General features: G+C 43.5%; 1 protein-coding gene across 10 annotated transcripts in view; it reads left to right on the top strand.

Moving 5' to 3' along the window:
- Positions 1-16: 16 nt before the first annotated feature.
- CRACR2A (calcium release activated channel regulator 2A) overlaps positions 17-22,921 on the top strand; it is an 80,506-nt gene continuing 57,601 nt past the window's right edge. For 2 of the 10 annotated variants that reach the window (XM_080577210.1, XM_080577218.1), the window contains exon 1: positions 18,404-19,311. The gene's annotated coding sequence lies outside the window, so the exon portion shown is untranslated. The other 8 variants (XM_080577211.1, XM_080577209.1, XM_080577216.1 and 5 more) reach the window with 6 other exon arrangements.

The following is a 22,921-nucleotide window of genomic DNA, read 5'->3' as shown; positions in this document are numbered from 1 at the left end:
GTGTTCTGTAGTACACATTGCTTTGCATTTGGAGGTCTCTTGGTTTGAATTCTAAACCTGCAAAAGAAATCCATCTGGAGACAACAGATAAAGGACCTACAGTTCACCAAAGCTGCTATGTTTGACTTGAAGGTAAGCTTCAACTATATACTTGCTAGATTATAGAATTGCACTACAATTTCAACTTTTAGTTTTAGGTTGGATATTAGGAAAAATTTCTTCACTGTAAGGGTTTTGAAGCATTGGAACAGGCTGTCCAGGGAAGTAGCTGAGTCATCAACCCTGGAGGTATTTAGAAGATGTGTGATGTGGTGCTAAGAGACATGGTTTAGTGGTAGGCTTTGCAGTGCTAGCTTAATTGTTGGACTTGATCTCAGAGGTCTCTTCTAGCCTAAATGATTCTATGATCTCTGATCACAGTTGAAATCTCTAGGTCCTACTGTTCCAAGCATGATTCACATTTGATTCACTAATATGGTAGCTATGCCAAGGGCACACTGTTTCCCACATTGTGCGAAATAGCAAATCGTGGGGAGCTTCTGCATTACTGACTCCTTTTTATTCTTAACCAGTAGTCTACAGAACACACATTTCGTGAAACTAACAAATACACATGCTGTTACTTTGATTTGTTCTTTTATTTCATCAGAGGTCTCAACTGACCTTTCTAGCTAAGGAAACTGAATGGGTTTTTAATGTCTCATGGACACAAAATATTATCAACTATACTGATCTTAGTATCTTTTCTAATAGTTTGTATTCTGTTCTCTTGTTTACTACTTAAAGAAATTGAATTGCTGAATCTTAATCTCACTATATCACTGCACAATTGTAGTTTTCAGCTCTTCTTTTAATGTACTGTTCTCTTCCTTGTGATCTTTTTGCTGATGAATCTTGATACTGCACATATCCACAAAGCAGCCATCTTCTTGCTGGCAAGGAGAGAGATAATTAGTGCAAGCAAAGTCCAGAATGGTAATGGTAACCAATACAAAAAATAGTTGGACTTAATAAAAAGGACAGAGGAAAAGGAAGAAAGGAGAATAATTTTTGGATTAAGGAACATTAAAGAAATGAAAAGGGGTTTGGTCAGATTATGGGGAACAAAAGCTGCTGTGTATTATTATTATTGTGTGTTCTTTTATGTGCCTTAAACTGAGGTAAAATTTTCTTATTAAATTATTTTTGTGGCAGAATGTTTTCATGTGGGCATAACATTTCAATTTGAGCTGATCTTATTTCTATATCATATTGGGCTTCCCCTTCCAGTTTTGCTTTTTAGAATGGATGTGTACTCAGTTATGCTGAATTGCCTCATTTCATCCAAGGCAGTTTAGGCGTTGATCTTCATTCCAGTTCATTTACAGAGGCAGTTTGTGCAAACTTTTAAGTTAAAATCTGCAAAACGAAAAGAATTTAGCTTTTTTGTATAGAAGCTGTCCCAGTACCAAGTGCCTTGTACACTCACATCTAACCTAGATGTGAGATGCGTAATATACTAACTATATTTAATGACTTAAATTCCAGAGTACATTGGATGCTAGTTTAGCTGGTGGTTTGAGGACAGGGCTGATCCATCTTAAACTGTCATCAGCAAACAAGATCCTAGCGGAAAGGCTAAAGTGACCTTATGCAGTCTGCACAGGTAGAGATTATTACTTTCAGGAAGAAGATTTGTCAGTAATTAGTGTGCTTTTAATTGGCTACCTATACAGACTACATCTGATAAACATGCGTTAGTCTTAAAATTCCTTTGATTGGTATGTTGATCAGTGCTGTAATTGTAATGGTTGTTAGGTACTGTCCAAAATAGCATACTCACCAAAATCAGGTCTATTCCAGTTTCCAGTTTTACCCTGCTGGGCAGCTCAACTCAACCACAACTGTTCTCTGACTCCCCCTCCCCATCCTCAAAGGAAAAGGGGGAGGAAATAAGATGGAAAGGGCTCAAGGGTGGAGATAAGGACAGGGACATCACTCAACAATTACTGTCATGAGCAAAACAGACTCAGCATAGGGATATTAATATAATTTATCACTAGCAGACTAGTACAGTCGGAAACTAAAAGCAGACTGAAAACACCCGCTGTCTCATCCACCCTCTTATAAATTCTTCCCCAAGTGGCGTAGGGAACAGGGAATGGTGGTTGTGGTCAGTCCGTAAAACTTTGTCTCTGCCACTCTTTCATGGTCACTCTCTGCCCCTGCTCCAATGTCGGGTCCCTCCCATGTGATGTAGTCCTTTGCAAACTGATCCTACGTTGGTTTCCCACAGACAGCAGCTCTTCAAGAACTGCCCCTGTATGGGTCTGTACCACAAGGTCCATCTGTCAGGAGCATACTGCTCCTGCATGGGTCCCCCACAGATGGCAGCTCTCCCCAGACCCCCTGCTCCTGCGTGGTCTCTTCTCCACAAGCTACAGGTCCATCCTGTAGTCTGCTCCAGAGAGGACTCTATAGGCTGCAGCCTCCTGCAGGCCCAGTCCACCTGCTCCACCATGGGCTCCTCCATGGGCTGCAGCATGGAGGTCTGCTCTGCCACAGTACACCATGGGCTGCAGGGGTACAGCCTGCTCCACCATGGGCCTCTCTACAGGCCGCAGGGGAACTTCTGCTCTAGCACCTGGAGCACCTCTTTCACCTCCTTCTTCACTCACCTTGGTATCTGCAGGGCTGTTTCTCACTCCTCTCTCCCAGCTGCTACTGTGCAACAGTTTTTTTCTGTTTCTTAAATATACTCTCACAGATGCACAACTAACATCGCTTATTGGCTTGGCTCCGGCCAGTGAGTCCCTTTTGGAGCTGTCTGAATCTGGCTTTTATCTAGCATGGGGCAGCTTCTGGACTCTTCTCACAGAGGCCACCCCTGCAGCCCCCTTGCTACCAAGCCCTTGCCACATAAACCCAATACATCCACTATACTCTTCTACTGTTAGAAGACACCAAAAAATTGAGAGAACTGAGGGAGACTTTGTAAAGTGTTTTGTGTTTCCTCCATGCTTCTCTTGCCTTTTTTGCAGTGTCACAACCCTGGAGAGTTAGTGATGGAATTTAGAGAGAGGCATGATCTCTGAGCAGCCAAAATAATATTTTTGTTGCTTGATTGTATTTCTTTTGTCTTTGTTTAACAAAGACAGAATCCACTGACATTGCTCATGAATTCACTGATTTGATTTCTATCATTTATAGGGTAGAAAAGTTTGTCAGCAAGCTACATTAGAGGTGAATGCTTTTTGTGAAAAACACAATTCATAGCAAATAGCTTGGTCACAGGGGATGGTATCCTTGTGCATTTTTTGCTTTTTCTAGGCTTAGTTCTGGAGAATGATACTCAAACCTTTCCAAATAAAATGAATATAGGGCAAGAGAGAATGAAATTCATGGCCAGTGCAAGGTGATGACAAGAAAGAAAACCACTGACTCTAAATTAAGAAGCAGTGCTAAAGGATGTTGTGTGGCTACCTCTCCTAGCCTCTCCAGCCAAGGACTCCCTCCTCCCTGGCTGCTGGAGCTCATCCCAGGAACCTGGGGTCTCTGTCCAGATTTAGGGCTGTAACTGATGATTTTTCCTTTGTAGGTTCAGCCAGTAGTGAAGCCAAGTATGTATGCCACAGGCCCACACAGCGTACTGCCAGAAAGTAGTGCCTTCATTAGCACCTACACGTAGGACTTGCCTAAAACAAAAGCTGGTAGGGATGCTAGAAGGGTGTTAATGCAGCCATTATATATTTAGGTTCGCAAGCACACACACATTAATAGATCCCTTGAGTACTGGCGCAATCCTTCTGTCTGTCTGGCACCCCTGCTTGGATCCTGAGCCCTGTTACCTGTCCCCTGGATCTCCTACTTGCCAACTGGTCCAGCTTGATGCTTACTGAAAACGCGCAGCACTCACACACTCATCCCACAGGTGCCACTCACTCATGTCCCTCCTGAATACCAGAATGTGCCCTTGCCCACTTGATACTCTGGCCTGGACCTGAGGCACCCCTACTCACCAGCTCATCTAGCTTGAAGTTTGCTAGTGTATACATACACATGACCTATGTACACCAGATTTTATGAAGATACAGATGCTTGGCCTACCCTCAGCAGCTGGTACCAAGCACGTGGGCTGTGACATGTGACCCTGCACCAGGCACCAGTGCTGAGCCCCTCATTCACCCCAGTCCTCCGAAGCAGCCAGTTTTGGGGGCACACACTGTTGTTGCACCAGTGGCTGAAAGTTAAAGACCTTCACTCACTCCGATAGCTGATGCTAAGACTGCCACTCGCTCTAGTAGCTGGCACCACAGGCTGGGTGTGCTTAGATCCTCAGTCTGACTCCAGTAGCCGGCACCTAGTCCACTCCACTCCAGTAGCTGGCAGTCTGGGTTCAAAGTCTGTAGGACCCTTCCTAGATCCAGAGAGCTATGGTCCCTCCAACTACTGAGGCTAGGACACTCAGTCACTCCAGTAGCTGGCACCAGCGACCAGATATGCCCACTCTCCCAATCCAGTAGCTGGAGACACACACATACAGGTCTTGCCGGTAGCTGGCACTTAGCCCTTGTGGCATGCATACACATGGGATAGAAGGTGAGATTGCGCACAGGGATAGTTAAGGAAAGGTTTAATAAGAAGATATAATGAGATTGGACTGTCTGCAGCAATCAAGTGCAGGGCTCAGCCAGACAAACATACTGACCATCTCTGTTTTACACATGACCAGCCACTTTTGTACCTTTTTTTGTCTAAACCCGCTCTGTTCCTTCATCTTACCGGCGCCACAGTCCATGCTGATCTTCCTGGAAGCAGCACCTGTAGTTTCTTAATCAATTTACGTGACTAGTGAGATTTCTTTCTTGTCATTGTCTCCATGTTTGTTTTGTTAGGTCTGTGTCTCTGTATACTTTGTTTCCAGTTTTCTCATTTTCCCTTAGTTTTCCAACTGACAGGATCCCTGTTCAGGTAACCTGACTGGGATAAGCAGTCTCACACTCTCATGTGCCAGTTAGTGCAACTGACCAGATTTGTTTTCATCGCGGCCTCCCTTACTGTGTCAGTCAGGTTTGGTCCCTGTATGTTTTTTTGTTTATGGCTTCCTCCCTTTCTTACTATCCCTTGTTACATTGGAAAAGTCTTTGATCAGATATCCTTAAAGGTGCAAACACTGCTTCCATGTATTCTTACAGATTATTGTTTAAAGAACCCACTTGAATGTGTAGGTATAGGAGAGCATTTGCTGTGCAGTGAAATAAGAAAGAATTTGCAGTGTAATGAAGAGAGTGTGTACAGTATAGGAAAAGGACTATCTGATGCAACATTCAAACAAAATATGTCTGCTGATGCAGACATTAATCAATTCCATAGAATACTATAAAATGAGTTTCTCTTCCTGGTGTGCTTTGAGTTGTTATGAGTTTGATATTGTCATATTAAGTACAGTAAACCAGCTGGTCCTGGCATTTTGCAGACTTGTTATCACATTTAAAGTTTTCTTTCACACCTACTACATTTAGAGTCTTTTGTGGAAGAGATTGTAACTGGCTAGACGAAGAACTCCACTCCTAGAAACGACTGCCTAAAGTTATGCCCTTTTCAGCTATTGACTTTGTTAACTGGAAATATCATTAAATTCTGGTTTTATACTTTAGCTGCATTGGGATGCTTTTGAGGTCTTTTTGTTTCAGTATTTTCTTTTTAGAAGAGTGTAATTTGTAGATAGAAAGGGATGAAAGAACAATCAGAGGAGGGCCACGAAGTTGATCAGAGGGCTGGAGCACCTCTCCTATGAAGAAAGGCTGAGAGAGCTGGGGATGTTCAGCCTGGAGAAGAGGAGGCTCCGGGGAGACCTCATTGAGGCTTTTCAATACTTGAAGGGGTCTTAAAAAAAAAAAAAAAGATAAAGATTCTTTACACAGGTAGATAATGTTAGGACAAGGGGGAATAAACAAAAAGTAGATAGATTTAGATCTAGATAGATTTGGATCATTAGGAGGAAATTCTTCACTGTAAGGGTAGTGGCGCACTGGAACAGCTTGCCAAGAGAAGTTGTGGATGCCCCATCCCTGGAGGTGTTCAAGACCAGGTTGGATGGGGCCTTGGTCAACCTGATCTAGTGAGTGACATTCCTGCCTATGGCAGGGGGGTTGGAGTTAGATGATCTTTAAGGTCCCTTCCAACCTGAGACATTCTATGATCGATAAGAAAACAGAAATCTGACAATATTTCAGCATTTAGGAAAACTGCTTAGTCCATGGGCTGAAAGGGTGCCAGTCAGAAGGCAGAGAATGGAAATTACATTGTTTCTTGTTAGAAACCAAGAAGGTTTAGACAATTTCCTGTTTCAGTCTGCTAGCCAATAAGTAACAAAATTTTACTTAAAGGGAATGAAATCATATTGACACTAAAAGGAACAACCCTATACGTTTCTTTTCTTTTCTCAGGTTGTCCTCAGATTTGTTTTTCTTCCTTTTGACTAATAAAGAAATCTAATATGTAAACAAATTATAGGTGGTGATTACCTTACCCATGTCCTGGTTTCATGAACAATATAAGGCAACAGAAGGCCTTAGCCTGCTCGCATCTCTCTGTTCCCCATGCTCTGTTTGCATTCATTTAGTCATAAAGTGAACTAGATGAAACACCTGAATATTTGTTTAAAACTAATTTGGCATGGGAAAGATGGTTCAGCTTAGTTATAGTGCCATTCAGTTCTCTTTTCTGGTCTATCACACTAATGCATAAATAAAGTAATGCTCAAATATAGACATCTACTTTTGACAAAACACAGAGGTGAATGGGAGCAGAAGGTCAAGAAAAAAATGTGGCATGAACGAGAGATGTGTGGCTTTGGAAGTAGATTCAATATATGGTGCACTGCATGTGACACAATGTCAGCTTTAATGAAAAACTGTCCCCTCAAACTTTGTCAGAAGGCCATCAGGCTAAAGCAGGAAGACTTGAAGGGCTACAGCTGTACTCATCTGATGACAATGACTGTTGTTGTAGTCACAGTAGTTTTTTTTTTTTGTTTTTTAATTTAAAGATTTAGTCCTTAGAAGGATTACATAATTACAGTTTTAGGTAATTATATATGTTTTAATATATAGAATCCCTCCATCCAGAGGGACTGCAACAAGCTGGAGAAATGGGCTGACAGGAACCTCTTGAAGCTCAACAATGAGAAGTGCAAATTCCTGTGCCTGGAGAAAAACAACCCCAGGCACCTGTACATGCTGGGGGCTGCCTGGCTGGACATCAGGATGGCTGAAAAGGACCTGTGGATCCTGCTGAACTCCAAATTGAACATGAGCCAGCAATGTGCCTTTAGAGCAGCAAATAAGGCTAATGATATCCTGAGCTGCACTAGAAAAAGTATCATCGGCAGTTCAAGAGAGGTGATCCTTCCCCTCTGTTCAGCACTGGTGAGGCCATACCTGGAGTACTGTGTCAAGTTCTGGGCTCCACAGTACAAGAGAGGCATGGACAAACTGGTAAGAGTCCAAAGAGGGGACACAAAGATGATTATAGAACTGGAGCATCTCTCCTATGAGAAAAGACTAAGAGAGTTAGGACTGTTTAGCCTAGAGAAGAAAAGGCTTAGGAGGATCTTTTCAATGTCTATAAACAGCTGGAAAGAGGCTGCAAAGAGAGCAGAGCCAGGCTCTGTTCGGTGGTGTCCAGTGCCAGGATAAGAGGCAATGGGCGCAAACTGAAAGATAGGAGGTTCTGTCTGGACATCAGGAAACACTTTTTTAATGTGTGGAAGACTGAGCAATGGAAGAGGTTGCCCAGAGAGGTTGTGGAGTCACCTTCCTTGGAGATCTTCCGAAACCATCTGGACTTGGTTCTGGGCAACCAACTCTCAGTGGCCTTGCTTTAGGAGTGGGTTTGGACTAGATAACCTCCAGAGGTTCCTTCCAACCTCAAACATTCTGTGAAAAAGCCAACTTTGACCACATTAGTAGCCTTGTATAGGGCTTAAGGTATAGGAGTTGGAGCAGTAGTTATAAAAAGCATTTGTGCTTCAAGCTAATTATTCACCTTTCTATGCCTCACTTCCCCATTTCATCCCTTCTTGTATGTTCATAACACATATGGAGTGCAGCTTGCAGCTGAGCTTGGCTAGCACCTCCAAATGCCCATTATAATAAACTGAGGTAGGTTACACACCCAGTGGTGACCAAGCAGCTAGTACATGTAAGTGTTTTTTCAGTCAGTATCTAGCTTTTGGAAGCTGAGAGTTGTCCTAGAAAGTAATTCTGCCTGAGAAAGGTTGGTGAAAATTAGGCTTTCAAGGGATGATTGTGCTATAAACCAGTGGGATTACTTTTTAAAGTTTTTTTTCATGAAATGGCTGGCTGACCCAAATACTTGCATCATACGTGTTGTGTTAACAAAACTATTAAGAATACTGTATCTCTGTCAAAAAACATCAAGTAACTGTTGGATGTGTATGAGAGTGACTTAAGTAGCAGCTCCAGACTGATTCTTTTTATGTTTTTGATTTTTTTTTTAGTATAAGGAATATGACCCAAAGCTATGGGATAAGACAGGGACAAGAAAAGAAAAATCTGCAAAAAAATATAAATGTAAGAAAAATGGTTATGTAAGTGAAATGGTGCATTTGTCTATATGTATACAGGAGCTGGGAGATGAAAGCAAGAATAGGAGAGAATGTAAAAATATTACTGCTTTACATCTGTCAGTTACAAATCTTAAACTCAGTTTTCATGCTGATCATCTTCTTGAATGTTCAGCAACCTTATGTATTCCCAGTGGGACAGAGCATGGGATGGAGAGTCCGTTAAATTTTCATCTCTCTTGTCACTTTGTGATAAGGGTGGACTTACAGAACTGGTATGTAAATGATACAGAGCCAGAAATGAAAGACATCCCATTCGGTATAGTATCTCTTCTAAGGACTGTTGTGAGAAGTGTGGGGAGGGGATAGCAAAGTATTGCTGTCACTGGTCAACTATACCGAGCTGCTATAAGCATGACTGGCTTCTCACAGGGCCAGCATGCCTCCTAGAATATCCCCAAACCAGTGATATTGCATACATCTTGTCTTTGTATCTCTTGCTATGACAAGTGTGTGAAATCAGTATTACTATACTTAACTGAACACTCCAGTGCGACAGGAGAAAAAAAATGTTCTTTATTATAGTAATATATGAGAAGAAAATGTTACTCTAAATCTTTCTGTTCTATGAAGCATGGACAGCTGTTGTGTTCATATACTACTTATTGCAATAGATCTCATTTTTTCTTGGCATTTAGCTAGTATGGTGGAATGACTGATCTCACAATATGATCTTTCTCTGTCTCTTTGCATAAAACAGGTTTATATCAAACATTCTACATAAGAGTTAGTTCCTACAAGTTTTCCTCTGATGCATAAAGTCCTTCACTGAACAGTATTCTACACTGTTTATGAAATGTGCATTATGGAAGACAATATTCATTTAAATTTAACCTTGTTAAAAGCTTTGGGTGGAAGAGATGTGACTAAAATAGAGCTTTTAGCTATTAGTGCACTTCAGCAGTTCCTGGGATGGAATCTATAGAACACTTCTTCAAAGATTGCCAGGTTGTGGATAAAAATACACAATTTACCTCCTCTGTATAACTGCAGGGGTATTTGTTTAGTTAGTATATAATTAACGGTGGATATCAGCCAGGATATTTTTTCTTTGGGAAAGTAGGTCAAGATCCTTAATGGCAGTATGTTTTTAAGTCTGGTTGTTTATGGTTCAGCAAACTGGAGTCTTGAGTATAATTAAAGCAGTATCATGGGGATACTTCACAGACTTGGAGAGAATTTCATCTTCTGTACAGGTGGCTCCAGCTATTGCCAGCTACTGGAGCAAGTAGGGGTCCTAGTATCAGTAGCTGGAGGGGCTGTAGCTGCCTGGATCTGAAAGGGATCCTACAAACTCTGAGCCCAGGGCACCAACTGCTGGGGAGACCAGTGTGAACAAACCAAGTGCCAGCTACTGGAGTCAGACTTGGGGTGCAGTAGTCCCTGGCCTGTGGTGCCAGCTACTGGAGCGAGTGGGGTCTTCTACTCCCAGCCATGGGGTTGGAGTGGTATATTTTCCCAAACCAGCTTCTGAGGGGGGACCGGAGTGAGTGAGGCGGGTGAGGGCTCTGCACCATCAGCTGGAGCAGGGCCGTGGCTTGCAGTCTGTGTGCCTGTTGCCAGCTGCTCAAGGGACTGAGTGGCTGTATCATCCCCAGACCTATTGTGTATGTCTGTTCAATAGCAAACTTTAAGCTGGACTAGCTGGCAAGTAGCAGGAGCCTCAGATCCAGGCAGGGGCTCCATGCTGGTGCGCCCAAGGGGCCTGTGAATGTGGTATGCCTGAGGGACGAGTGTGTGAGTGCATGTGAACTTCAAGCTGGACTAGCTGGTGAATAGGTGGGTAAGGGGCCCAGTATCCTGGCAGGGATGCTAGGTGGACCTCTGTGGGCTGCACTGGTACTCGAGGATCTGAGTGGGGGGTGCTAGACAAACAGAGAGGCCATGCCTGGTACTCAGAGGATCTGTGAATATGCTGTGTGCATGTCTTCAACAGTGAACTTGTATCTCTACCAGCTGGAGAGGAAAAAGGCTGTCTATGTCTGTTTTATGTCAGTCCTGTGTGTAACTGCTGTTGAAGGCAGTCCTTCACTGGGGCAGCCTGTGTGACCAGTCATGTCAGTGTCCTCTCTCTCTGTCTGTATGTCTGTCTGTCTGTCTCTCTCTGTCTGTGTGTTTCTAGGATACTTGCTCAGTTTTGCTACTGGCTAAACCAGCAAAAGGGAAAGTGGCAGCTGCAACCCCCAGCCTGGGCTGGGGGATGTCCCCAGGCATTGGTCTGGGCCCCAGCAGCCCAACAGGAGCAGTCTTGGGCCAGAGCAGATGGTAGAGGCAGCCACATGCTTATTGCTCTCTACCTCACTTAACATAAAAAAATCCACATGAAGAGCTGATTTGAAGGTCCCCCTGGGACTGTTGTGGTTTTTGATATTTCAGAAGTGGGCTTGCTTTGTCCTGAGGGAAAGGGACTGTTAGACAGACTTGAGAATGCACAAAGACTGTACTTCCAGTGTTAAAGCAGAAGAAATATGTCACTGTAGATTAGATAGCTAATATGGTTTGCTTTGAAAGCCACATAAGGTAGAATATACTGAACTACAATGGGTGATGAATAATGAGAGGAGAATATTGGATACTGTCTCCTCAGGGACACGAAAATAACTAATGTAGATCTTTCGTCTTCTTTTGGACTGCTGATTTTCAAGCTTTTCAACGTGTTAATTCACACTTTATTACTGAGTTGATATTGCCTTACTGGAAGAAGTGCCAGTTTATGCAACAGCTTTGATTACAAACAATAGAATGTGCCAATGCTGAGCTATCTATGATTTAAGAAAAACATTTCTAATGCAAGTTATATGGAAAGAAATATTTATAAGTTCTTTTATTTTTATACATTTATGCTCAAGAATGGTCCATCCCAGAGCCCAAAAATTCAAGCAAAAGTGGCAGCAAGCCTGCAGGGATGAATGAAGAGCTGACTAAACTCCAACATAAAAAGGAAACATACATGAGGTAGAAGCATGGTCAGGTGACCAGGGAGGAATAAAGAGACACTGTCTTGACTATGCACATGTAGGTTTAGGAAAGCAAAAACCAACCAGGTATTGAATCTGGCAAGACATGCAAAAAATGGGCATCTACAAAGAACAATAACAAAGATTAGGGAAACTGTGAACCCTTTTGCTGAATGTGCCAGGGGAACTGGTGACAAAGGGCACAGAAAAGGCTTAAGTACTCAATGCTTTGTTATTGGTAAGATCTGCCATAAGGATTCCCAAGCCTCTGAGGCAAGTGGCAAAGTTTGGTGCAGTGAAGACTTACTCTCAGTAGAGTAGGAGAGGGTTAGGAAACATTTAAACAAACTGGATATAAACAAGATTTTGGAACCTGATGGGATATATCCGTGAGAGGTGAGGGAGCTAGCTAATGTCATAGCTAAGTGACTCACAATCAGGAGCAATATTGCCAGCAGGTTGAGGAAGGTCATTCTTCCCCTCCACCTCAGTGCTGGTGAGATCACATTTGGAGTGATGTGTTGAGTTCTAGGGTTCACAGTAAAAGAGAGACTTATAGAGTGAATCCAGCAAACAGTCACTAAAATGATTAAGGGACTGAAACATCTGACATATAACAAAAGTCTGAGAGAGCTAGGACTATTTAGCCTCAAGAACAGAAAGCTGGGGGGATTGTGGGGGTAATGTTATCAATGTGCATAAATACGTGGTTGCGAGGTAATAAATACAAAGCAAGACTCCTCAGTACTGCCCAGTGAAAGGACAAGAGGCAACAGACGCATATTGAAATACAGGAAATTCCATCTAAACATAAGGAAAAGCTTTTTTACTGTGAGAACAGTCAAACAACAGAACAGGTTGCTCAGAGAGGTTTTAGAGTCTCCATCCTTGGAGATTTTCAAAACCCAATTGCACAAGGCCTTGAGCAATCTGTTCTAGCTGACCTTGCTTTGAGCAGTAGGTTGAAACAGATGACAGACAGATCCGTTCTATGATTAAATTTTTGAAAAAAATTTTTGAAAAAGTTTTACTTTATTTATATATATTGGAGATTTATTTATTTATTTATATAGCACAATCGAATTTATACTAGTGCAGATCACAATAGCATAAAGTCAAACATGTATTTCCTTTATTTTGGCAAGTGAGATGACTCAAGAGCAGGTCAAGCTAGAAGACCTGTAGTTTCCTACCTGTCAGTTACTATGATTTGTTTTATAGTCAATCTGTAAATTTCTTGCATTGTGTTTATGATTCCAATTTTGGCAACCAATTTGAATATTACTATCAAGTTCCCCCAGGGTGGTGCAATTAAAGGCTGTATCAGTGTGGAAAGATCAAATAGGCCTGTTAATGACAGCATAAATGTAGAAGAAAACTACTCCTTGCAACTGAACAGTATGATGGCTCTCCAGACTGAAATAAAAACCCATCACCACAAATAAACTGTGAAGTGCAGTTTGTTTTATTTCAAGGGTGGGGGTTTTATTTTTATATTGCTCTTGACATTTCCTGACTTAAAGCTGCAAGCAGTCTTCTGCCTAGCACCTGCTGCTGTTTGTAGTTCTGGCATTTGCATAACCCAGTGATTGAGACTGTCATCCAGTTTCTAACTCATTTTACTTTAAGCATAGACTCAGAAGGATCCCAGATCTGGATAATGTGTTTTGCACCCTGGGACTTTTCAAAAGATCTTAGTATTGTTTTAGTCCTTAAAGAAAATCAAATGAGTGTGTACCTAGACTTCAGTGAGGACAATTTTGGACTTCTACAAATGGTGGAATAGTTTAAAGCATTCTGCTTACTACCGTAATTTTAAGCCTATGCTAAGAAGCCTATACCGGGATCCACCCAAGGGTGCTGAGGTTGCTGGCAGATGTGATTGTAGGGCCACTATTTGCTGGGAAGACAACACATCCCAGAACAAACAGTCCAGGAGATTACTGCAGAACATTGCGGATAATTTCTTGACACAGGTGGTAGGTGAGCCAACAAGGAGAGGGGCGCTGCTGGACCTGGTACTAACAAGCAGATATGCTCTAGTTGGAAACATGAAGGTTAATATAGTATTTTTTGTGATCTGTGATTTGTTATTAGCAATAGTAGTACCGTTGCTACTTGGCCACTGTGAAACAGTCATTCCTTCTGATAGTTTCCTTGTTGGGGTGCTGGAATAAAGTTTAATGGTTTTTAGTTAGACTTTCCAGTGCAAGTGGAATTTTGTCCAATATCCTGCCATACTTATTTTCTCAGATTACTATACCAAGAAATCAGAGAGTTAGAGGTACTGAATTACTGAGAGAATATTATTGCTGCTTCTTGCGCCCTGCCCTTCTTAATTCTCCACATAAGCAGAACTTCCAGGCTCCCAGCATGATAACAAACACTTTTTAAATCAGTTAAGAATAAAGCATTCAAAGCCATGATGTAAGAGGAAAAGGTGCATTTTCACTAAAAACCTAACTACTTACAGTAGCTTTATTTCTCAAGGAGCTTAACAGCACTGGGTAGTTTCATTTAACTTCACTCTGCCTTTTCAGTATGGATCCCTAAGAACTATTAATATTTAGGGAACAAAAATCAGAGAAGGTAGTGCTGGAAAGGAAATAGGAAGTTCTGTGATTATTATTGCCTGCACATTAGTTGTTTTTCATTAGTGTTTCTATATTGAAGGATCAGACTGGGAAGTAAATGAATCTATCTGCTTCCCTTGCTTACTTCTGTTACCTTTGAGCATCTCAATTTTAATCCACAAACGATTTTGCTTATTGCTTCCACAGAGACCATCAGGAAGCAAGGCAGGCAACTTTCTTCTCCATCTATGTAGGAAGCTATCATTTGGGAGAGGAAAATTAAGATGGTTATTATGCCCTCTTTGGCTTAAAGGTCCCACTCTTCTTTCATTCTCTGTAGGACCTGTTTTTTCACTTTTAGATTTTGCTTTGATGTATTTCCCCAATGGGCCACTTGGCCTTAGCAGAGCTAGATAAAATATGAGTTTGCAAATTAAACTGAAAGGATTCTACAACAGAGTTCGTTTCCTGGGCTGAGCCAGGAGTGACCCACCCCCCCTCCTTCTCCCCCCCCCTCCATCGTACACAGGCATCCCCTGGGGAGCACGAGCAACCAGGACCATGGCAAACAGGGTAGGCAAACATGGTGTGGCACAGCAGTCAGGGTGTGGCATGGCAGTTTGTGCGGCAGTGCACGCAGGCAGGGTGCAGCAGCAAGCTCATGGCAAACAAGTCATGGCAAACAGTTGGCGGAAGGCCACATCCATGCTTAGCAAAAAGGAGGTGGGGACCCAAACTGAGCTTCTGAAAAAGCATGTAGCCATCCAGAGGTCAGGCTGCAGGGAGTGCCAAAGCTTCACACCATCTTTGGGCAGCTGCAGAGATAACAATTACGTGAGATGTGAGCAGGTGGAAGACCTGCTCAGCATGGTAGCTGAGCTACAAGAAGAAGTGGAAAAACTGAGGGGCATCTGGGATTCAGAGGGTGGTGCCAAGCTCTGGCCTCTGTCAAACAAGAAGAGGCACCAGAAATTCCCCAACAAGAAGGGAATGCAGTATCCATTCCCCAGCAGACACAAGGCAGAAGTTTCAAGGATGTGAACAGATGGAAACAAATCCAGGCTCGAGGTGGCAGGAGAAATTTGTCTTCATCTGTCTCATGCTATCAGGTAGCCCTGAGCAATAGGTGTGAGACCCTGGAGGCTGAAAGGCAATAGATGGATGGAGAAGGCGACGATTCCTCTCCACCAGAGATATTGCCAGGGTCAGAAAGGCCAGCCCCCAGTATCGCAACCACTGGGAGGAGGAAAAAAAGTCATGTTTTAGTTGTGGGTGATTCCACAATAGGGGGAACAGAGGGCCGCTTGGCCTTAGCAAAGCTAGATAAAATATGAGTTTGCAGATTAAACTGAAAAGACTTCAGTACGTAGAAGGGATCCTCCTCTAAGGGAAGTCTGATGCCTTCCTTGGGCCTGGGTTAAAGACATCAGCAGGAGACTTCCCACTTTGGTTCATCCCTCAGACTATTACCCTTTGCTGGTCCTACATCTGGGAGGAGAAGAAGTGGCAATGCTTAGCCCAAAGATTGTTCAGGGGGAATTTAACCACCCCGATACTTGCTGGGAAGACCACACAGCCCAGAACAAACAGTCCAGGAAGTTACTGCAGAACATTGCAGATAACTTCTTTACACAGGAGGCAGGTGAACCACCAAGGAGAGGGGCAATGCTGTACCTGGTACTAACAAGCAGAGACGGTCTAGTTGGAAACATGAAGGTTGAGGGCAGTCTCGACTGCAGTGATCACGAGATGTTGGAGTTCAAGATCTTGCGAGGAGAAAGCAGGGCAAAAAGTAGGACTGCAACCCTGGACTTCAAGAGAGCTAACTTTGACCTCTTCAGGAACCTAATTGGAGGAATCCCCTGGGCCAGGGCCCTAGAGGGAAAGGGGGCCCTGGAGAGTTGGCTAATATTCAAGCACCACTTCCTTCAAGCTCAGGATCGGTGCATCCTTACGAGAAAGAAGTCAAGCAAGGGGGGCAGGAGACCTGCGTGGATGGGCAAGGAGCTCTTGGGAAAACTTAAACAGAAGAAGAAAGCATACATGTTGTGGAAGAAGGGACAGACCACTTGGGTGGAATATAGGAACATTTTCAGAGAATGCAAGGATGCAATGAGGAAGGCCAAGGTCCGATTAGAATTAAATTTAGCAAGAGAGATCGAGGATAACAACAAGGGCTTCTTCAAAGACATAGCAGCAAAAGGAAGACTAAAGAAAATGTGTGTGTGCTGCTAAATGAGGTGGGTGCCTTGGTGATGGCAGATACAGAGAAGGCAGAGTTACAAAACACCTTCTTTGCTTCAGTCTTCACTGCTAAGGCTAGCCCCCATGCACTACCGAGCCAAACAATAGAGAAAACCTGGAGAGAGGAAGACTTTTTCTTGGTTGAAGAGGATGATGTTAGAGGTTATTTAGGCAAGCTAGACACCCACAGATCTATGGGCTCCGATGGGATGCACCCGAGGGTGCTGAGGGAGTTAGCGGATGTGATTGCTGGGCTGCTTTCCATCATCTGTCAGTGGTCATGGTGTGGTGGTTTTACTCATGTGGGAGGCCGAGCTCCACCACAACCGCTCTCTCACTCCCCTTCCTCAAAGAGGAACGGGGAGAAAATATGATGAAAAGGGCTCAAGGGTTGAGATAAGGATGAGGAGATCACACAGTAATTATCGTGACAGGCAAAACAGACTCACTGTAGGGAGATAGTAAGATTTATTACCTATTACTAACAAGCTAGAGAAGCGAGAAACAAAGGAAAGAAACCAAAAGCACCTTCCCCCCCATCCACCCTCTTCCACCTCCTCCCCCCGAGCGGCGCAGGGGAACAGGGGGAATGGGGGCTATGGTCAGTCTATAGCGCTTCTTCTCTGCCGCTCCTTCTTGGTCACTCTCATCCCCTGTGCTGTGGGGTCCCTCCCACGGGATGCAGTCCTTGCTGAACTGATCCGGTGTGGGCTTTCCACAGGCAGCAGCTCTTCAAGAACTGCTCCAGATATGGGTCTGTACCACGGGGTCCATCCCTCAGGAGCAAACTGCTCCAACCTGGATCCCCCATGGGCAGCAGCTCCTGCCAGGTCACCTGCTCCTGCGTGGTCTCCTCTCCACGGGCTACAGGTCTGGCTCAGAATCTGCTCTGGTGGGGGTCTTCCACAGGCCGCAGCCTCCATCGGTGCAGGTCTACCTGCTCCACCGTGGTCTCCATGGGCTGCAGGGTGGAACCCTGCTCCACCGTGGTACTCCATGGGCTGCAGGGGGACAGCCTGCTTCACCATGGTCCTCACCACAAGCTGCAGGGGACTTCTGCTCCAGCACCTGAAGCACCTCTCCCCCTCCTTCTTCACTGACCTTGGTGCCTGCAAGACTGTTCTTCACTCCTCTCACTCTCTCAGCTGCTGTGTGGTGCAGCGTTTTTTTTCCCGTCTTAAATATGCTCTCACAGAGGTGCAAAACAACATCGCTTATTGGCTCAGCTCTGGTCAGCAGTGGGGCCCTTACCTAATATGGGGCAGCTTCTAGATTCTTCTCACAGAAGCCACCCCTATGGCCCCCTGCTACCAAAACTTTGCCACGTAAACCCACTACACATGGTCATCCGGAGAGGTCCCAGATGATTGGAGACTTGCTAGTGTGACACCCATCTACAAGAAGGGTTGTAAGGAGGACCCAGGAAACTACAGGCTTGTCAGCCTGCCCTTGGTGCCAGGAAAGGTGATGGAACAGGTCATGTTGAATGCAATCACACAACATGTGCAAGACAACCAGGGGATCAGACCCAGCCAGCATGGGTTCATGAAAGGCAACTCTTTCCTGACCAACTTTATCTCCTTCTATGACTGGGTGAGCTGCCTGGTGGATGAGGGAAAGGCTGTTGAGGTAGTCTACCTAGACTTCAGCAAGGCCTTTGACACAGTCTCCCACAGTATTCTCCTGGAGAAGCTGGCAGCCCATGGCTTGGACAGGTATACTCTTTGCTGGGTTAAAAACAGGCTGGACCGCTGGGCCCAATGGTGAATGGAGTGAAGTCCAGCTGGAGACCGATCACCAGTGGTGTTCCCCTAGGGTCGGTGTTGAGGCCCATCCTCTTTAATATCTTTATTGATGATTTGCATGAGTGCACCCTCAGTAAGTTTGCAAACAACACCAAGTTGGGGGGAAGCGTCGATTTGCCAGGGGGCATGAAGGCCCTGCAGAGGGACCTGGACAGCATGGGTCGATGGGCAGAGGCCAGTGGGATGAGGTTCAACATGGCTAAGTGCCGGATCCTGACTAAACCTGGCAACACTACAGCCTTGGGACAGAGTGGCTGGAAAGCTGTGCAGAGGAAAGGGATCTGGACGTGTTGGTCGACATTTGCCTGAACATGAGCTGGCAATGTCCCCAGGTGGCCAAGAAGGCCAACAGCATCCTGGCTTGTATCAGGAATAGTGTAGCACGCAGGACCAGGGAGGTGATTGTTCTCCTGTCCTCTGCTCAGGTGAGGCTGCACCTTGAGTACTGTGTTCAGTTTTGGGCCCCTCACTTCAAGAAAGACACTGAGACCCTGGAGCATGTCCAGAGAAGGGCTATGAAGCTGGTGCAGGGCCTGGAACACAAGTCCTGTGAGGAGTGGCTGAGGGAACTGGGGTTGTTTAGTCTGGAGGAGGCTCAAGAGAGACCTTATTGCTCTCTACAACTACCTGAAAGGAGGTTGCAGTGAGGAGGGTGTTGGTCTCTCTTCTCAGGTGACAAGTGACATCCCTCAGGTTGCTTACCCCAGAAAGCAAGCCATCACATACTTAGTCCTAGCTGCAGTAGGCATCAAGGAGGGTATTGCAAATTTGAATTCCCCTGGCTCTCCGAATTGACTTACTGCTGGTTCGGAATTAGACCTGCCAGAGGCGAGGTGTGATCTGTACTCTGACTGCACAGCCCCCTTTGTGTGGGCAAGGGCCGGCTGTGGGCGGAGGGAGGCCGGACTGCCTCACTGTCCCGCCCCCGGGGCGCAGCCTGCTCGTCACCGGGTTATGCTATTCGTACCTGAACAAAGTTTAGAAAGTTGTTTAAATCTTCCTGCACTTTTACTTCCACCCTGAGGCGTGTGTGGAACTTCATCAGTCAGTGCGCAGGGCTCGTGTTGCACCTTCGCCTGGGGGCCTGCAGGAAGTTGCGGGAGGTGAGTTGGGGGAAGGTATCCTCGGCCTAAAGTGTCAGGAGAGGAAAGACAAGAAGAGCGTGCAGAGCCAGATCATCCCCCTAGCAATGCTGCTGGAGGAAATGCACAAAGTGACAGCTGCTTCTCCTTTCTCTCCCTGATGTCTCAACAGTGCTCTGCTCTTCCTCTGTGCTCCTCCTGTTGCAAGCTCTGCTTCCTGTGAGGGAGGTCTGCATGAGAACACTGCTTTTGCAATTTTGTCGGGCCTGGGCAGGGTTTTAGGAGGTTCAGGGCAGCCCGCAAGTGATATCCGTTATTAGTACATTTCCTGTCCCCAAGTGCCAATCAACATTTCTGCCCATTCTCTCGGAGCTATGAGCTGCACACCTTGACGGTATAGACTCCTGCAACATGTGTGGGAGGCACCTATTGGGAAGGAACTTGGAAAAGCTCTTGTGGGAGGAGAAGCACCTCCACCTGTTTGCTTGGTGTGTGGCTGCCGTGCTGACAGTGGAACAGAGGTGGCACACGGATGTTTCTGGAGCCGCTGTGAGTGTTGCATACAGCACTCGCAGCCCCTCACCCTTTTGTTAACACTCATGCTGGAAGGCAGCAGGATTAGAACCACAGTAGTTGTCAAAAATGCTTCATTTGCTACTGCACTGTCTGCTGTCGTGAACTTGAGCAAGTTGCTTTAGCTCTTTTTGCCTTGCTTTACATCTCTGTGTAATACTGGTACCAGTACTAAGGCAAAAAGGGGTGAGACGCTTGCAATTGGATTGACAGCTGAGTGTACTGGACTGCCAGGTGTTGTAACTCCTTCTACATAAAGAATATTTCATAAATGTGGTGCCCAAAAGTGCTGTAACTGATACTATTTGTAGTGGCTCTTCTACAGTCTTCATGTACTAGGGCAAGAAAAACAGTGTCACAGCAAAATCACTTTATGTCCTGCATACTTCTAGAGCTGCCTAGTTGATTTTCGTTGTATGCTTCCCTGCAAATACAAAAGATAATTGAAGTTGTGACTGGTGACTGCCTTCAGGGTCTTCACACTGAATGCCTATGATGACAGTAAATTATAGTTAAAAAGGATATTTACTGCTACCAAGATACTTTTATATATACTGATACAACAGATTTTGACTAAATGTAATGTATACCAAGGTCTTTTCCAACCTTAATGATTCTAAGGCCAGGGCATGGTGATAGGGAAGAGAATGTCTTCTTTTAGCAGGCTTATGTCAGCTTAAAATAATTATGGTGTTACATTTTATCAGCTTTAGAAAAATTTCAACATAATGCTAAAAGATAACTCTGACACTAAGTCAGTTCTGAAGATCTCCCTGTTCATATGTCAATCAGGTTACAGAAGCTGACAAAATAGCAAAGGTTATTTTGAAAATGATAGTTTGGTTGTAGGGAAAGTTGTTTTTATCTTCCAATATCTGTAAAACATAAATGTTGCCTCTCATAAGAATATTTTTTGTATAAATCTATGGTAACCGTGGTATTAAGTAAACTTACTACACTTTTTTTTCTGATGATTTGTGTTTTGAAGTGTGCTGCTAAAGGCCAAAGAGAGATATTCTGTTTCTCTCGTGTTTAGCACAGACCTGAATACAAGGGGTATAGGTTAAAGAAAAATATGTGAAGAGTTTCCTGAATGTTGTATTTGATTTTTTTCTTGCCATACACTAGCAGCCATTTGTGTCAATGTTTGCAGAACTGACAGGGTGTGGCTGTGACTTATAAAGTAGATCTTAACAGGGAAATTCCTTCAAAAATAAGAGTCTGAAAAATTAGGCACAGTGACTGTAAAAGGCGCTGCTACCTTTTTTTTTTTAAAGGAGGCTAAAGCAGGGCTAGTCGATCTGTATGCAGGCATGTGAGTAAATGATCTAATTTCAGAGAATCTGTAGAATTTAACTGTTTTCATTAGCTTCAAGATGTGCAGGGCTGGGTGTTACATCTATCAGCTGAAGGATGCTTTCCTCAGTCAAGCTCTGTGCAGCAAATACATATATATATAAATGTCCTAAGTATATATATGGGTGTGGGTGTGTGCAAGTATGTGTGTGTGTATATATATACATATATATATATATATATGGAGTTATGACTGCAATAAACTATCAGCTTGTAAATTGTATCCCTGGATGATATTGGTGTTTTAATTTTTTTTTCTATTGTGAGCAATATAATATTTCATAATCATTTATTTATTTCTTTGTATGAGTGTGGAAAAAGTCTTCTAAACTTAAAAGATAGGGCAAAAAGTTTTTACCTGTAGACAAATGCTAAAAAATATTTTACTGAAACCTAGAAACTCAGAGACATAAATGCAGGTAAAACAGCTTGGTAAGTTTTTAACTGTCACAGTTAGGGAGAATGAGGTTGTCACACCTCATGACTTGTGAAATCTGTGCATCAGCACTGCTGTGCAATTCAAGAGCCTGGTGATTTACAGTATACCAGATTGAAAAATCATGATCAAAATACCAGCAATGACCTACCTTTTGAAGACCAGTCCCAAAATACCTCATGGTTAATAACCTGTAAAAATCTCGTAAAGCCCACATCCTTGGTTAGTATCATTTGGAGCTATGCTCATTTTCATCAGCTTGTGATATGATGTGTTTTTACATGGTGAAATTTTTTTTTGTAGCTAAAGGAATGGACATGGGGTTTCTTAACAGAATTTTGAATTTGTAAACCATTGAGTTTCTGAAGGGGATGGATGAGTGAAAGGAACCACCTATTTTATTTAAAACCAGCCTTGGAACAATTGCATTGCTGATCTAGTAACATAGGGTAAATTGCAGTTTTAATTTTGCATGTTATTACCAGCATTTGTAAAGTATCAGGACACTTTAGGAATTAAGAAAAACTACTTGCTGTGTAAGCTGCCTTGATGGTTAAGAATATTAATTCATTCTCTATTATTTTTTTCTGTACTATGTACTGTTGCTATGTAATTTTTTATGTCGTGTATGAAAGGCGGGGCAACTTACAAGAAAGTGAGGCTCCCACGATGTATTGTTTCATTTTGTAGTATTTAGAAAACATGGTGATATTTTCTGAATCATATCTGAGCTGTTTACTAAATCTAAATAACTTTATCAAGCAGTACATAGTGCCTTTTTATTCCACTTTTTTTTTTTTTTTAATCTGGTTTCATATTTGTATTCTTTCATATGCAATTGGCTATCTATTATTTGGATAGTTTTCCTTTTTCTTAAGAAAATCTAATAATGGACAGTACTAGCAGCATATACTGTTATGATTAGTCTGGTCTGTTCCTGCAGTTGTGGTCTTTTGTGAAATTGCTGAAATTTGAAAAAGAAAAGTTTGATTTTATCTAGTACCCTTGAAATTTGAGACAGATCTTGTCAAGATCATTTTTGGGCTTCACTTGTTCCAGTGAATTTTGATATAATTAAACTCGATTTTATATTACTGTCACTGAGAAGTTGAAACTGATGGCTTGATTTTAGTTACCTCATACCCTGGTTTCAGCCAAGAATGAGCTTTATTGAATTAAATGAAGTTTAGGTGTGTAAAAGCAGTGTCAAAGGAGAATCTCATCTACACTGTTACACCATCGTAGTCTAAGTCTGGCTTGCTGGGG

Source organism: Anser brachyrhynchus (genome assembly GCF_964034855.1).
Source record: "Anser brachyrhynchus genome assembly, chromosome: 1".
NCBI classification, from domain to species: Eukaryota; Metazoa; Chordata; class Aves; order Anseriformes; family Anatidae; genus Anser; species Anser brachyrhynchus.
The sequence above is the reverse complement of the archived record's forward strand: the minus strand, read 5'-3'. Positions and strand labels throughout refer to the sequence as shown.